The sequence below is a fragment of the Rhipicephalus sanguineus genome, chromosome 11, assembly GCF_013339695.2.
Source record: "Rhipicephalus sanguineus isolate Rsan-2018 chromosome 11, BIME_Rsan_1.4, whole genome shotgun sequence".
NCBI lineage: Eukaryota > Metazoa > Arthropoda > Arachnida > Ixodida > Ixodidae > Rhipicephalus > Rhipicephalus sanguineus.
Window position 1 is genome coordinate 64,249,666 of NC_051186.1, and position 16,790 is coordinate 64,266,455.

The following is a 16,790-nucleotide window of genomic DNA, read 5'->3' on the forward strand; positions in this document are numbered from 1 at the left end:
AGAGCCACAACGAGGAGGCCATGACAGATGGAAACTTCTACAAATGCTCGAAATGAATGCGCGTGACGAATAAGAAATACCCATTACGAAAATAAGAAATACACGTTGCATTAGTTTTAGCACGTATTTTTGTATTCATATTGCTCTAAAGGCGCTATCTACCAGTGGAAGAGGTGAAGTGAAGAACCATGTGTGATTTCCTAGCTATGTTGCACCAAAAGATCTCGGAGGCCATAGATGGGCGAGAAGGAGGGGGGGGGGGGGTAGAGTTCGTGTCGTGTATCGCTGTGTTCGCTCTTGTCATCTCCCTTTCCCTGTGTATTGACTGCAGAAACCTTTAACAGCGGGGCTGCTTATGCCGACCGTTGGTCCGTGATGCGCGAACAGGAATGACCATCATCATGAATCGGCACGCTCTCTTAATCATCTTCTTCATCTTCGTCCTCTTCTCCTTCGCTCCCAGAACACGTGTGCCGATTTCTCCGGCGGGGCCTGTAATAACTGTTATGAGTGAGAGAGCGAGCACAGAAGAGAGCAAGACAGGCAACGGTAGAAAGAGGGAGAACGCAGAAATACTTGGCAAAAAAAGAAATTCACGAGGCGGACTTTGAACCCGCTTTCCCACAATCTGAAGGCGAGCATGCTAACCGCTCGGCTATCCAGGCTTGCTAGGAGAGCATAGTAGAGCCTTGTATACTATAGCATAGCATGGGGTGATAAAAGGAACTGAGGGTTAGGAGGAAAATGCAGAGGCAGAAATACAGAGAAATAGAGAGAATCAAACAGATAGAGAGGGAAATATATAGATAGACAGAAAAAAGAAAGAATGAAAGAGGAAGCAAGCAAGAAATAGAGAAAGAGAGATAAATGGAGCAAAGATAGAAAGATAAAGAAAGAGATAAAAAGAGAAAAAGGAAGAAATAAATAGAAATGAACAGATAAAAAGAACAGAAAAAACAGAGAGCGGAGTGAAAATAAAAAAAAGAGAGGAAGAATGAACGAGAAATCAAGACAACAAAGAAGGCCGCCCAGCACCGCACTTCCTTCAGGCTTGGCACTACTAGTGCGGAGCTACCCCAATTTTTCGTTTCTCCGCAACCAATGTGAAAAATGACGGCCATGTCTCTCGGTGTGTGATTAATCGTTGTGAACACAGTGCCTCAGTGTTTGTACTGTATTTCGTCGGGAAATGACTTGTGTTGCCTGCAATGTGCCCTTGAAAATTGGCTAGGGTTAGTTTGCTTTTATTTCTAGTCATGAATTATTAAGGTGCAGTGCGGCATATCGCACAGCGCTTTTGAACAGGCTACTGCAAACGCAGATGAACTCTTCAATCGTGCCATTTATTGAGTTTTTGCTTGAAAGTTGCCCCAATTTGCTGATGAGTAGCAGAGGAAGATGCTACATTTGGGCGACGAGTGATCATGTTAAAGCAACATTCTTTTTTTTTGCCGCTGGCAGTATTGCTTTCTCATCGCAGATTCTTGAGACTAGCGAAAAAGATTTGGTCAAACGACTGAAAATTCAGCGTTAGATATAAGTGGCAACCTACGGGCTTTAATCTACGGGTTGGCTCGTTTATGCAGCTACGAATATTGGGGTGATAGGTAGGAAGAGATCTATTTTGAGTTGTGCTCAGCCCATTAATATTCTTCCTGCGTGTAATAACATATTGGGAACAAGCCTAGTGGTTGAAACCGGAAGTTACTCACTGATGTAGTGTGCTATAAATGCGGTTCCCATCCTAGCCAGACATGTCTCTTCACCGGTGACAGCACAATGTGCTATCTCAAAGCAATCGCGCATGTTCGCTAGTTTTCCCTTTGGCAAGTTTTAGTTTTAGCGTGTGGATGCTTTCACAGGGCGTCCTGCGCCAGCCCCCGCACTGGTAGAGGCACATCGATCAGTCATTTCGAAGTATGTGGTCGCTTTCTCTCCTTGTCCGTATTGTTTTTAAGTATTCTTAAGCATCATGTTTTAGAGAGAGCGTCTCCTGACGCTTTGCTCAACACTGGCACCTTGACAACGCCGCAGGAGTATTTCACGCATTCCACGTAGAGGTGTTATAGGTGATGCATGAATTAAGCTTCCAGTTTACAGTTGCAAAAAGCTTGCTGTGGCCTAGACTCCGTTTTCTTTATCAGATGCAGCGCTGTGGAAGCTATGCAAGAAGTTCGGTCAGCAAAATCTTCATTGAAAACGCTCATGCGAGCCGAGCTAGAGCCTTCACGTGAGGCATCGTGAGGGGCTGGAAATTAGAAAACAAGAAAAACGAAAGTTTCCGCAGATCACACGTATTGTGGGAATCGACTTTATGCGCAGCAGCTGAGGGGGATTTTTTGCTTTGAGTCAAGAGTTACGAGATGGATTGCGTAAATTGTGTAGTTGTGCGCACATCGTGGGCTTGCCAGGCACATCGACTACACTGGTGTGTAAAGGGCCCGACCTAACATCATCACTCATATACTGGCAATGGCATGCTTATTGGCTTGCGTTCATCGTGTTCCATGTTTTGCAAAGATCAAGTCAATGCACGTGCCCCACGTAGGGAGCCACGTGGGTCACGCGCGACGATATACTTAGGCAGCTTTAGAATGATGTATGCAAAGCTTTGCGTAATCGTTTGTCAGCACTGCGCATGCCTCTAACGCTATCCTTTCCGGGTTCCCGCTAAGTGGCCTAAATAGCGTGCATACGCAACGAACGCTATCTTTGCGTACGATATTCTAAAACTGCCTATTCATGACCGCCCTGTAACGCTTCGGTAGCCTTCCAGGGAGGCCGTGGCCTATACCACCTGCACGAAACGCGCATTACTAACACAGCTGCGCTGGAACGCAGGCAGCGCAGCTAGCACTGCTGCTGTGCCTTATGACGGCTTGCGGCGAAGGGCCAACTAAGAGCAGCTTTGCTATTAAAACGACTGCAGTTCCGACTGAGCCACCGCAGCTGCACACGCCGCCACCCTAACCCAAGATAGTTTGTCGACTGATGAAACCGCGGAAATGAAAGCGGTGGCACCCACCGCAGCATAATCACTGTATGTGACTCTGTTGTCACGAACAGTTGAGAAATTACCGATATCCGAGGTTGCGCTTATGGTAGCGCAGAACTGACACGTAAAGGGCTTTGCGCGTGCCTGTTGTAAACACGCCGTTCTTATGGTAAATGATGGTGTGTCTTGTTCTAATTTTCCCGCTACTCAAAACGTATGGGTGTGTCGTATATTGAAAGTTTTTTTTTATTTCGCGTAGAATATAATATATAAAGGTAGACGTATATATTCGTGCTTGATCTATTATCAAGTAAAATACACTAATATACGTCAAGAGCACCCCTTCTTCACGATGCACGTTGGCATAAAAGTTAAGCTAGGCGGGTAAAGAGCGTGTTTTCTTAGCAATCTTCCAATCCAGAAGTTGACGTACGAGGTAACCTATTGTAAACGCAAAAAAGGTGGATAAAGCCGGAAGCAGCTCGATAGCTTGAATTCAAAATTTCTCAAAACAAAGAGAAGCCTATTTACAATTTAGGCGCACATTTTCGCCAACGCAGAGCACATATTGAGGAACAATGTTTGCTTTCGGACATTCTTCTAAACCAGATTGCGTTAGGAAAACTATCATGGCATGTTGATGAATGCCTTGTTTTGAAACTAGAGGCAGAAACATTTTAAGTACAACACAGCCTACTCAAGCAATGCCTAAAATGACCAAGTAATGAGCACAAAACGTGGCGTCGATGTTGTATACGAATATTATACGGTAGATCGTAGATGTCATAATTTTCGAGCCTTTGCACGAAACACAACTTAACAGAAGTTGCGCCTCACGCCATCTGTTACACTTAAGCGCGATAGAATTGTACCATTGAAAAAGTGGTACTAACATTGGTTGTGTTTCTGCTTCCCTGGAGTTAATGCACTTCCATATGTTTAAAATTTCTTCGCAGAAGGAGCGATATATAAGAGCGATTTGTTCGAACACGTGATGATCGACCAAACCCCTAGCATTTCAGTCTGGTTGACTTAAATAAGAGAAGCCTGCGTTCGTATTGCCATGGCCAAGTTGTCGGATTTTATGATAGGTGGAGAGGGGCCATGCTAATTTGATACGTGTACGACAAGTAGATACCCTCAAAGGCTGTGTTAAGTGTACAAACTAAACGGGTCTGAAAATCTAAAAAAAATTACGAGTGGAGTGCCTTGGTCGAATCCTCGACCACTTCTGAGCTTACGACGCCGTTTTGATTCACATGCGCAATGGTCGTAATAATGCTCAACAAAGCGGCATCACAGCAACATCTTTTCTTAAGTAGACATACGCCTGGCAACGGTTAAACGAAAGCGCAATCAGATGAGTAGTCCCAAAGTTACTCAGGAAAGGAACCATTGTCTTGCATCAATGATACAGCGTGGAAAGATATAATGTGCATTTGCACCTGTCAGTTGAGTCGGTTTTAATGAGAGGGGCAATTCTATGCACCATGAGTCATGTTTCCGTCCCTGCATGATGCAGCAGCTTTCGCCGCTTGTTAACTGGAAGGACAAGCGTGCTTTTACCGAATCTGTTCGCACGCGCTCGATCATTTGCAGCGTCCGTCACCCCATCCTTCGTCACCTGCCATCGTGTTCCCTCATTCGCAGTCAAAATGACTGTAAGCTACAAAAGAGCTTTCGAAGTCATCCATGGAATGGAATCAACTTCCCGCCTCCACTCGTCCGAACTCGAAGGCCTGCGGCATCTAAATCTGTTGTCGTCGATGGTTATTGTACGTTACAGGCGCTAACGATAACGTACATTTTATTCACTCCCCACTGACTTCGGTAACGCCTACGGTCATTTAAGGAACTGAAATAAATAAATAACCAAATAAATAAACAACACACCAGTATAAAGTTCTTAAGCTTTGCTTTAGCATAATGCGCAGAATTTCAATCTATCATTAAATATTTTTTATAGAAATTATTGTTACGGGAACGACGAAGCGCTTGTAACCTCAGACAGTCAAGGCATTAGGCCAGAGAGACCGATAGAGGTATAGTATGAGAGAAAAGCTGAGACGTCGGCCTGAATCAGTTTTCTGACCTGCTACTCAGCGTTAAAGGAACACTAAAGAGCAGAACGATTTTTCTTGTATTAGTAAAGTACTCTTTCGCGATACCAAAAACACCACGCTTGCTGCGAGAAGACGCTCATTAAGCGAGACAACGCGCAAAAACAAAATGTGGGTGGCGACGCCACCTTGGAGTTTCCGCACCATTCGCCGTGACGTCACAGGTTTTGACGGCGCCTACTAGAACTACGCAGTTCCTATTCGGTAAAAATGAAGTACATTGTCCTCTGAGGGGGCCCTAGATTTAACATGCCAAGTTTGGGGTAATTTTGTTGAGCCAATCATGCCAAAATACAATAAATACACTTTGAAATTCGTGACGTCACGCGGGGAGATTTCGGCGCGAAATTTAAGAATGAAACTTTGAACTCTAGTTTCTCCTCTATTAATGAACCTATGATGGCGAGATTAACGACATTAAAGTTCTCAGAGCACAATTTATCGATCTAAACCTATTCATTGTTCCTCTTTAGTGTCCCTTTAAGAAAGGGGAGGGTGTGGGAAAGAGAGTAGAGCGAAGGTGATGCTGATAATGAGGAGGAGGAAGGTGCCAATGAAGCAAAACCTTGAATGTCCAAAAGCTATTCAGTCTTTCGTCGAGTTCTGTCTCGCGCGAAAATTTGTTCAAAGCTTTGGGAAATATTGCGCTGATGACGGCGTGTAGGTCCCAAAATACCTTTTTCCGATACTTGTTGCTTGACAGAATTCAACAAAGAGGCGGCCATCGATGTTTTTTTTTTGTATGCTACATTGCGGGCAGAGGCACAAGTGGTGTTCAGTATTGCCTCTGGAGTGCCACATACCTCGCAATTTGGACTGTCCGCACGGCCGATAAGGTGCAGATAGCGACGAGTGATTGCCACACCTAGGCGTAATCTGCGCAGCAAGCTTGAAGTGCACCTTTCTATGGTTGACGATATTTCAACTTGCATGTCCGTGTCTAGTTCGCGAAGACGGACTTGGTAAAGTCGAATATGCTACAGCAGTTTCGCGGAAGAGAGCTTTGAGCCAACCGTTACGAGGTTGTCTCAAAGGCGTGCGCAGGGTTCCCCTGCGCACGCCTATGCCAATTGTAAGGCCTCTTTTGCCTTGTGAAACACCGACCTCAGACAAAGATTTTTTTTAGATCTTAGAGTTTCAGACATGGTTCCACCTATTTTGAAAGTGTCAGACATTGAAATGTGAAGAATTCTTTGAAGCTTACATGTTTCGAATGTCTTCACGTCTGCGTTGAAGCTATACGTTAAGATGTTTTAGCGCCATGTTCAGTCCTCACTTTTGATATCTGAATTTTTTGTGGGCTGCTATTTAGAATATTAGGTCAAATTCCTATGGATCAACAGAACATTTATTCTTCTTCTTAACTATATTTCTTGCATTACTTTGGCTAGAAAATTGGACAAGGGAAATGCAGTTTGAAAAGCATTTTGAAAATGGAAAAGCATAAAGCAATGCAGTTGTCATTGGGCAGACAAACAAAAATGTTACTCATAAAACTTTCCTCTAATATATAAAAGTGCCGAGCAAACATTTTGTATATTTCAGGTTATTATTCATTTTTTCTCTTGTATAGAGCACTACACCATAAATTTTCTATGTAATGTTCAATAAATCTTCCGTTACATAAATAATATTACATGTTATACTACAATAATAATTTTTTATATAATAACATTAAAAAGTACCGCCATGTACCTTTACATTTATATAGGATATTACACTGTGTTTATTATATTATCCACAATAAGAGTCATTGCTAAAGCATACAAAATGTTTCCCACGGTCACAAAACTGCTAAACCTGCGTCGGCCGTTTAATTAAGTTTGTTAGAAGGCAATGCAACAAGGGATCACCGAAGTGATCGGTTCCAAACAACTGCGGAGACGTATGGGACAAAGAAAATCGACTTTGCGACCGCACTCAACGTGTTCTGAATCAGCATTACGCCCGTGGTTCAATGCGCTTTGCACCCTATACAGTCGACTTGCCGCAAATAGAGTCATGTTAAGAAATATAATCTCGTGGAACAAAAGCGTATAATCGCACCAAACGTCGTACCATGTGAGTTGCAAAACGAGTGAGTAGTTCGAAGTTCAGCACCCATTGCGATGTGCCGAGATAATATTCATCAGGATCAGCGCGACCAGCCACACCGTCACCTCACAAATTTCGGAAGGGTCCGGAAATTTCGACCATGTGATGGGTTTTCGCACGCGCTTGTATCGCGCAATACACCGGACTCTAGCATTTCGCCTTCATCCACATGCGACCACTGTTGACGGAGTCAACCCCGCGACCTTCGGGTCAGAAGCCGAGCACCGTAACTGTTGTTCCATAGTAGCGGCCATATGTCAACATTCGCACTTTGGTTTTAACAGCGAAGCTATTCAGCAAATCGTTCCTTGGCAGGCAAACGAAAAATTTACCGTCACCATAAACGGGCATGTGCCACAGAAATTGGGGAAATCCCACGACGCACCACTGGTCCACTAAAAATCAAGCAGGTAATAGTTAGCCCAAGATATGGCTGCGAAACGAAGGCGGCGGGCCGAAGACCCCGAGCACGTACAACGAGAGAATACTAGGGAACGGGAAAGGCAACGGCGGCTGCGAGAAGACTCCGAAGCGATGGAAGGCCTGCGCCAAGTAGGACGTGCGTGGAAATCTAAAAGAGGTGCGAGTGCTTAATTTAGCCCTGGAAACAACGTAGAAGCAACTAGATTAGTCTTAATAATCGTCCACTTTCGCTGTTTCAAGCCTCGCGCGGCTTAGTGCAAGCTTCGCCAATGTTTTTTCTGATGCAGCTCTAGCACGCTCTAAATTAATAATTATATTATCTGGGGTTTAACGTACCAAAATAACCATATGATTATGAGGGACGCCGTAGTGGAGGGCTCCGAAAATCTCGACCACTTTGGGTTCCTTGACGTGCACCTAAATTTAGGTACACGGGCCTCAAACATTTCGCCTTCATCGGAAATGCAGCCGCCGCGGCCGGGATTCGATCCCGCATGCTTACGCTCTAAGTTATTTAGTTTGCGGCGAGGTATTGCCAGACGCATTCATCGTAGCGAGTTTCACCTAGGGATATTGGTAACGTGTAGAACGCGAATGTCTTTCATATCCGCACTCGATGCTACAGCCACTACGACTACGAAGGAAAGAAAAAAATGAAAACAAAACAACAAACATTTAGCGAAAGCTTCGCGCGCGGTTGTTATCGCTGACAGACATCTCGACCTGCACAGGCGAGCTGCATGGCACAGCTTGTCTACAAATCTTGCTGACTCATTCCTAATGCCTGTGGATTGCTCCCACCTTTGCTATTCCAAAAGAGTTTTTCTTCCTCGATTGTGGCCTCCAACTAAATCTCGAAGGCCACTCTCTATTGCCTTGCTTTTAAATCGTGCGTTGCGATTTACTGTATAATAAAAATTTTCTGACGATTAGAGAATTATGTCTTGTTATTAACTCTTTCTAACATTTGAATTCGACGGTGATTGCTCTCAACGGATGAAGAAGAAAACACGAGGGCGCAGGCTGACTGCGAATTGATTGATACGGCTAAGGCCTTAGATACCCCATCAAACGCGAAAATAGACCGGCGTCCCCCGCCTGCTGCGCAAAGACGAGTAATGCAAGAAATCATGATCACGTGATGGCGTCACCATAAGACGTCACAGATCGACAAAATTTCTGACGACATCAAGACGTCACATGGTGACGTCTTCACATGATATCGTTACCTGGTGAAACGTCGGACGATCCCGAAGGCAGTGCAAAACAAGGTGAGGAGCAAAAAGCTTACTCTGCCTCCAATTCTTAAGGCACTGCAAAACAACGTTAGTTGCCGAACGCTTTCGGAGAAAGGGGGGGGGGTGTTCAATACCTTAACTTGGAAGAAAACGAACATGGCTTTCGCATTCGCTCGACTGAGGCGGCTGCAACCAAGTCTTGGAAGATACCAAGGCTTTATAAATACACCTGAAAAAAATAATAAAAAATATCAACAAAGAAAACGTGGCATAACCATCAAGTAAGAGACGTCAGGAAGTGGACCGTCTTATCTACTAGTTCCAGAGGCTCGCCCTTTTTCCTGATAACCAAAGTATACATTCATCTATTGGTAAGTATTTATTCCCGGTTTCTTCTTATAAATACTGAGTCGGCAGTCGGCACCCATCCTCGTTTTCCTTTTCTTCGTCCCGTGTTTCAGCTGACAATTGCTTCTTTGAGACATCAACCAAATTGCCCGCCTTTGGTCACCTGTTCAGTGGAATGCCACTATGGAGTGTTCGGTTCGTTGAGTCTACACTGTCAGCACTTGCTGCGTGCAGTGTGTCCGAATCCTGGCAGCAGCCCGATACGCACTCAAATTATGTCTTCGTGAACGTCATTCTGCACGTACCGCACGCTTCCAACGGCTCCATCGACCTGCCCATCAAGCGCGTACGGATATTTAATGCAAAACATTTGTTTGCCGAGCAGGTTCCCCATGTCTACCGTCTCAGACCTTCTAAAATAGACGAGTTGCATAAATGCGAACAACACTGTAAAAATCCCCGAAAAGTTCAAGCAACACTGGACTGTGCCGCCATTGTGCATTAGAACAAATACGAAAGAACACGCAAGAACATGGCACTCGTGCGAGCGAAAAGAAGTATGGAGGTGAGGTAGACGTTTCATTTCGATGTGAACGGTATGCATGTCCGGCAAAGAGCACGGAGCTGCTCATGCACAATGGCGGCCGTTGGTTGCTTCCTGCCCATGAGTACAGATGGCGCTGCAACGGATTCTTAGCATACACGTTTCCATTCAGGCTTGTCCCCTGACTCCTCCTGGGCAAGGAAGCGCTTCACCGACGAGTCTTGTGCCGATGCCCGAACCAGGCTCACAGCATCTATGCATTTGCACCCTGGTTTAACACTCCCTCCACATAGGTTGAGGGCCAACTGATACGGCGTACGAAGGCATTCTCCTCTCGAGTCGGGACATCCCCTTCAACCGGGATCTCCCATACGCATACAGTTGCAAGTTGCAGTGGCCGACGGCATTGATAAGTTCCGGTTGGAGAGGTCACCTGTTTCCCGGGTACGAATTTTGCGGACGCTCGGTGCGGACGCGTTTTCATAATTCTAGCGAAATAACTCTTTCGCGTTAATACATGGCAAGAGTAAAGAAAAGGGCGTTGGCCTATACTGCGCCAAGTAATACTTCAATATTAACGCTTTGTTTGTTTATTTACCTTTGTCGTAAGGTAATAGAAGAAGCAATTGGCTATGTTCTCGTTTCGAACGAACTGCGGGGACGTATACGACAAAAACATGTGCTCTGTGCCTGCACTCAACGCATTAAAGAGGATATATGGGGAATTCGGACAGACAGAGTTTAGTGCGAAATCTCGCAGCCACGCCTACGTAGAACAAAAGAAAAGCCGAAAAAAAAGAATATTACGCGGACGCATAGCGCGCAGCAGTTATCGCTTGCGTACATCTTGCCCGGAATGCGGCCACTTGAATTGCGCAGCACGACTAGAAACAGTGTCGATTCGTTGGCACCAACGCAGGTAGCTCGCTGTCTGCCAGATAACGCTCTTCCTCATTTGTTCAAGCATAATTGCCCGATGAGTGCTGCCATCTTCCGTCGGTTTATTATGCGCGTCGGTTAGGGCCTCCAAGACGAGGCGCGAGCGGCTTCTTTAATATCAAAGGCCACGCTTCTGCGCTTTGCATTGTAGGGTTGCTCTGTAAGTCACGATAGAGTGGCTTTGTCGCAAATAGAAGCGAGGTTAACTAGCGTAACTATGCATGATAAAATGCACAGGTGCCACCAGATTTACAAGCCGCATATTTCAAGTGGCCTCCATGCTCTTGTCACAGGTCAAGCCGACTCGGAGGTCTCACGATGCGTGCACTTCCTGTTGTCGCCACAGGTTTTGGCAACTGTAGATGTTTGGTGGTCAATGCTTTGCATTTTCAAACTACATCCACACCGACAAGCCTAAAAAAAATTCGGCAGATCCCACGTACCGTGGGAGTCGATGCTATGCGAAGCATGCTGCGGGTAGGGGACTGCGGCGTAACTTTTTTTTTTACTGAGCGGCACGTTACAAAATGACGCTAATGATTTGTATAAATTTTATACGCACACATATATATACATGTTGAAGAGCCGCATATGTGTTATATAACCAGTTGTTTACGGTTGGGTATGCAACGTGGGTATTACCAACAAGCGGTAACCTGTTATGTAGTGCTTATACGTGTCCCGATAACGCACGCACGTTTCACGAACCCGTGTACATGTGTGCAAGAAGTTTTTGACAGTTCTTGAACAAGCCCATCACCGTGATAAGTGAGCACCAGCAACTGGTCATGACTTGTTATAGGATCCGGTCGTGATCGTGGTGACGAGGGCTCCATGTGTAGTGATGTATGTGGTATGGTAGAGCTGTTGGAATTCGTGGATGCCTCGGTCATTTCGTCGACAAATTGTCTGTCGACAGAGCCGGCGACATGTCGGAACCTGAAGCCACCCATCGCGTTGGTGAGGTATAGGCCGTCGAGGCTGGTAGGCCTGGATAGTGCTACGCGGACCAAAATCAGTTGATGGTGTTTGTCGTATTCGTAGACTACCTGGTCGTATGTGGCCTACGTAGCCTAGTCTACAAAGCGGCTGACAATCAATCTGGCATCATCCTCGGTCAGCATGAGGCCATCGCCCAGCCTCGTAAGAAATGAAGAGGACACTGCGCCGTTCTGGTGGACGAAGTGCACTTTACTGTGCGGTGATGTGGATATCATATGTAACTTTCGTTAATGTATTCCTCCAGGGTCGAGCAATGCTTCAATATAGCTTGCTGAATCATAGGAATACAAACGTAATCTTTATTAGACTGCTATAAAAGCGGAGTCAACACTGGAGCTACAGACGTTAATCTGATATGACGCCTCTATCGTAGGAGTAGTAGATATCGTAGGAGTGTCATGTAGTGTTTATTGCTTTCTTGTAAAATTAGATAGCCAGCACCATAACCACAATTCACGTTGCACCGATATTACGCCTGCGTAGGCTGTTTTTCCAAACCAGTTTATAGACCTGGCTTGGGTCAGTGGTAGAATACCTGATTGCCACGCAGAATGCTTGGGTTCGATTCCTGCTGGGATCCTAATTTTCATCATTTCCATTCGTTGAGTCAACGCTGCCGATGTTGGTTTTCCTTAGCGTTTTAGTATTTAAGTAACCAATGTCTGTTCTCGCCGTTCCTGTGTAGATATAAACTGTCAATCACCTGTGGCACATACCCGTACACCGCGGGCCATGGTAAACGGGTATGTGCCACACGTGTCTAATGGAAAGTGTTTGACGACGTACGCGACAGGATTTTAACATTATTCATGTCATGACCCGGCAGTCATATTCGTCAAATTCTCTTACCCTCCCTTGCAAAGTTTGGTCTACACCAAGTTAAGGAGGCGATCATGAGAGCACCCAGACGTAGGCGGCTAGATAGATAGATATATATATAGATAGATAGATAGATAGATAGATAGATAGATAGATAGATAGATACGTAGATAGAAACGCTCAAAGTGCCAGAGGTTCACTAAGAAATGCTTCGCATTTAAAACTGTCAGTCAGTCGGTCGGTCAGTCAGTCAGTCAGTCAGTCGGTAGGTCAGTCAGTCAGTCAGTCAGTCAGTTCAGTCAGTCAAATAGAGGCGGCTAAGAGTGTAGCTGTCGTCGATGTCGCTACCGCTACCATGTGTATATCTTCGAACCTGAGTATTATGCCTTTGTTCCCAGGCCACCGGTACCTGGGTCGCGGGAATCCACAGCGCAAGGGAGATCCCGTGGACGAGGACGACGGCATAGCCAAGTCGCACGACGAAGCCTACGAGCGGGCCAGGAGCACCGAGGACGTCTTTGCTGCTGGTCAGACATCTGCGGCTCTCTTCTTCAACGACTTTAGACGCACGGGTAACTGTCACTCCGCATAAGGGGCAGTTGGCCTGGTATCGAAGAATATTGTGGAAAAATATGTCTTGGGTGGTAGTCTCTATGGAACGCCAGGAGATAGACGGAAACGTGCACATCGCGCGGAATCAGATACAGCAGACGCAAAGCGATACCAGCCTGTCTCAACTACCGGCGACGCCGAAAGTACGCAGATGTCACAGCAGATGCCCTGAGACGCCCCCATTCGTCCAGGCGGAGCAGAAGTTGGAGGTAACGGCGAAATTTCGACAGAGGTCGTTCAGCAGATTTTGCGCCTACCTCGCGACCACGGAGTGGACCGCAGTCTTCCATGACAGAAAAATACTGTCCACATGGGCCTACCCAATGTTGAAGACCAATTTATTTTATGACACCGCGAAAACGTTTCCAGGAGTTATGACTAGCCTGTTACGCCTGCTAGTCGACCGGCCGTATCTTTACATTCCTTACGGCACCTACTTTAACCTACCAGCTCACACAAGAGCTGTGAGTTGCTTTCTCAAGGTAACACCTCATGGTTTACGCACGCCTTGGAAGACTGGCTGTTCGGTTCTCCAAACCGTTAACTCTGACATGCTAGTTTATGGTCCTAGTTCCGTCGGATTGAACAACTAGTTGGATACCGGCATGTGCAGCGTGGAGAAAGGCGAGACAAACAGCCCGATGAAGCCACAGCCTTACTTACCATTTCAGCACAAGGACCACTACGATCTGGCTGAGAGCTACTGGGGTCTTAATTTACACCCGTAAACGAGGATCACGATGGCCGTGACGAAAAGAGAATACCTGCGTGCCTGAGTGTACCACGTCACAACTTTGCCTATGACTTTATTCCAATTGAGAAGGCTAGTCCTCGCTTGACCAAGTTCGTAAACCAGTTTCCGTTCCAAGGTCTCGTGGGCACACCTATAGTCAACTATGAGTACCAGTTTGCAGATCACGCATGACTAAAGGGGGGTGCCACTTATAACGTGGGCAACGAGTCGCTAACTCGCACAGATCTTGGCCTGCCTGCCAACGTTTTATCCTAGACCACTAGAAACATGTCAAACTACTAATCGTACGCGCAAAAGCCAGATACAAGCATGACCATGCGACTTCTAACCAACGATATGCATATGTGAGGTGTTTGGACCCCGTGGAAAATACCTAATTCAGCCGCGGTTTAAAAACGATGACGCACTCAACTATTCAACCGAGCTTGAGTTTTGGGGTATTGGCGGTGAGGAAGTCTAACAAGGACGACCCAGGCAGTGCCTAAATTTTTCAACACATGGCCGCCTTTTTTGAAATTGACACAGACCTCGTGGTTCACTCTGACGTAGACACCATAGTTGCCGGTAGCGTTACTTTACCCTGGAACGTGGGGCCTTACTCGCGTCACTCCAACAAGAACACCAAAACAAGTTAAAACAGCCTCCCGGTCACGGACGTCCAGTCAACCTTGTTCGCACGGAGTCAGAAGTTACTGAACACAAGGGAGAGCTGCAAAAAATTGCGTAAGCGCAAATCAATGCATCAAAACAAGCTATCTAACGAACCCAACGCTCGGTGCCATTTTTCCCACAATTGATTGTTCTATTTCTTACATCATTATGCGGCGCCGTTGTCGTTGTCATCGAAACCTGTATAGCATATGTTTTAATATATATATATATATATATATATATATATATATATATATATATATATATATATATATATATATATATATATATATATATATATATATATATATATATATATATATCTGAGTGGAACTACAACGACAACGACAAACAAGGAAAATACATGTTTAAAAAGCGCCTTTGTTGTAAAATAGAAAAAAAAAACTTTATATTATACTGAGCGGCATGCAGGGGATGGAGAATAACTAACTAGTTGTCGCGGAATCGTAACGAGTTCTTGACAGGTATTTACAGCAATTATGAAATGCTTTCAAGGCTGCCACGCCCCGCCATGGTGGTCTAGTGGTTATGGCACTCGATTACTGACCCGGAGGTCGCGGGATCGAATCCCGGCCGCGGCGGCTGCATTTTCGGTAGAGGCGAAACTGTTTGAGGCCCGTGTACTTAGATTTAGGTGCACGTTAAAGAACCCCGGGTGGTCGAAATTTCCGGAGCCCTCTACTACGGCGTCTCTCATAATCATATCGTGGTTTTGGGACGTTAAACTCCAGATATTATTATTATTTCAAGGCTTCCACGAGGGGTATATAAAGAGGTCTGCGGCAGTTCAGAACTCACAGTTTTCAACAGGCTGTACACTCAGGAGGACTTTAAGCGGACACTCAAGACGCCTTTGGTAAGACTCCGCACTTATTTTTCGGTTAGCTAGGCTATACTCTGAATTCCTGCGTTTTCTGGCTTTTTAATAGAGACTGCGGCAGAATCACGCAAACGTCAGCTTGGCGATGAAAAGACAGAAGACCAGGTACCCCTACAATACCATTTGTAATTATTTTTTGGTGACGCCATCTATATATATCCAGGAACAAACTACAAAGTCTATCGGTTCGAGCGACGCGAACGGTACCTGTGACGTTAACGAAACACTGGCGGCATTTGTGCAACCTGATCGATGCGTGGGCGAAGTATCAGATCCAAACGTGTCCTAACCAGGAACAGGGATTTGAGGAGATGGAAAAAGTTTGCAATCCCTGGAAGTAAGCAGCGCGAAAAGCAAGACGACGCACAAAGGGAGGAATGACAAGAACAAGCGCGGACTTTCAACTAAGCTTCTTTAACCAGAAGTAGAACATATATACATCACCCCGAACGGTGCATACGCAAAGAAAACTGTCGAAAGCATGTGTCAGTCAGGCGTCCGTGACGCTACATGACAAGGAAATTTCATATCTTGGAATAACATGGCACTTGTGCCATGTGTGTGCTTTAGTTTTTAAGCGAGGGAAGAGGAAAAAAGGGTCTAAAAATTTTCTTTGCGCATGCGCCTTTCGGCGGTGTGATGTATAGATGTTTTACTGCTGATTAAAGAAGCTTAGTTGAAAGTCAGCGCTTGTTCTTGTCATTCCTGCCTTTGTGCGTCGTCTTGCTTTTCGCGTTGCTTACTTCCATGGATTCATAGCAACTGGCCCAGCTATCTACACGTGTTCAATTTACAATCCCCTCGACGCTGGGCATTGCAGGTACAGTCAGTTCCAAAACAAAGAAAGCTTGTGCACGATGTGTTTCCCACTCGACACGACAAAGAGACTGATACAATTGGTCACGACATTATCAGAGGATTCGAGCAGGGGCCCCAGTACGGAATCGCTGCCATCGCACTACACACACGAGGAACTACACTCCCACACGTCTACGTCTTACACGACTGCAGCTGGAGCAACGGCACATGCCAATGTATTATCTTCGCTGGCTTCGTCAGACGACAAATCGCTCGTAAATTTCGTCTACAAACGCCAGTGCATGGGACCTCCCCCGTCAGATCAAATATTTCAATAGTGAGCCCCGAGTATTGCAATACATTAAAATGCGAGGAAATGATTGTGGTCGCGACCTTAAAGATGGAGTTTTGGGACAACTGGAAGGTTCTAGACACGAGCCCGGGCGAGTTTTCGAAATACTTTTGGAGAAGGAGCACCAGGGCCATCGGGTGGATCTTCTTGTCGTATTTCTTTAGTGAAGACATGATCGCCACTTGTAGCGCCACATGCGG

General features: G+C 45.7%; 1 protein-coding gene across 3 annotated transcripts in view; it reads right to left on the bottom strand.

The window, feature by feature from the left end:
- LOC119373315 (uncharacterized) overlaps positions 1 to 16,790 on the bottom strand; it is a 64,951-nt gene that overhangs the window by 32,896 nt on the left and 15,265 nt on the right. The gene's annotated exons all lie outside the window — the stretch shown is intronic.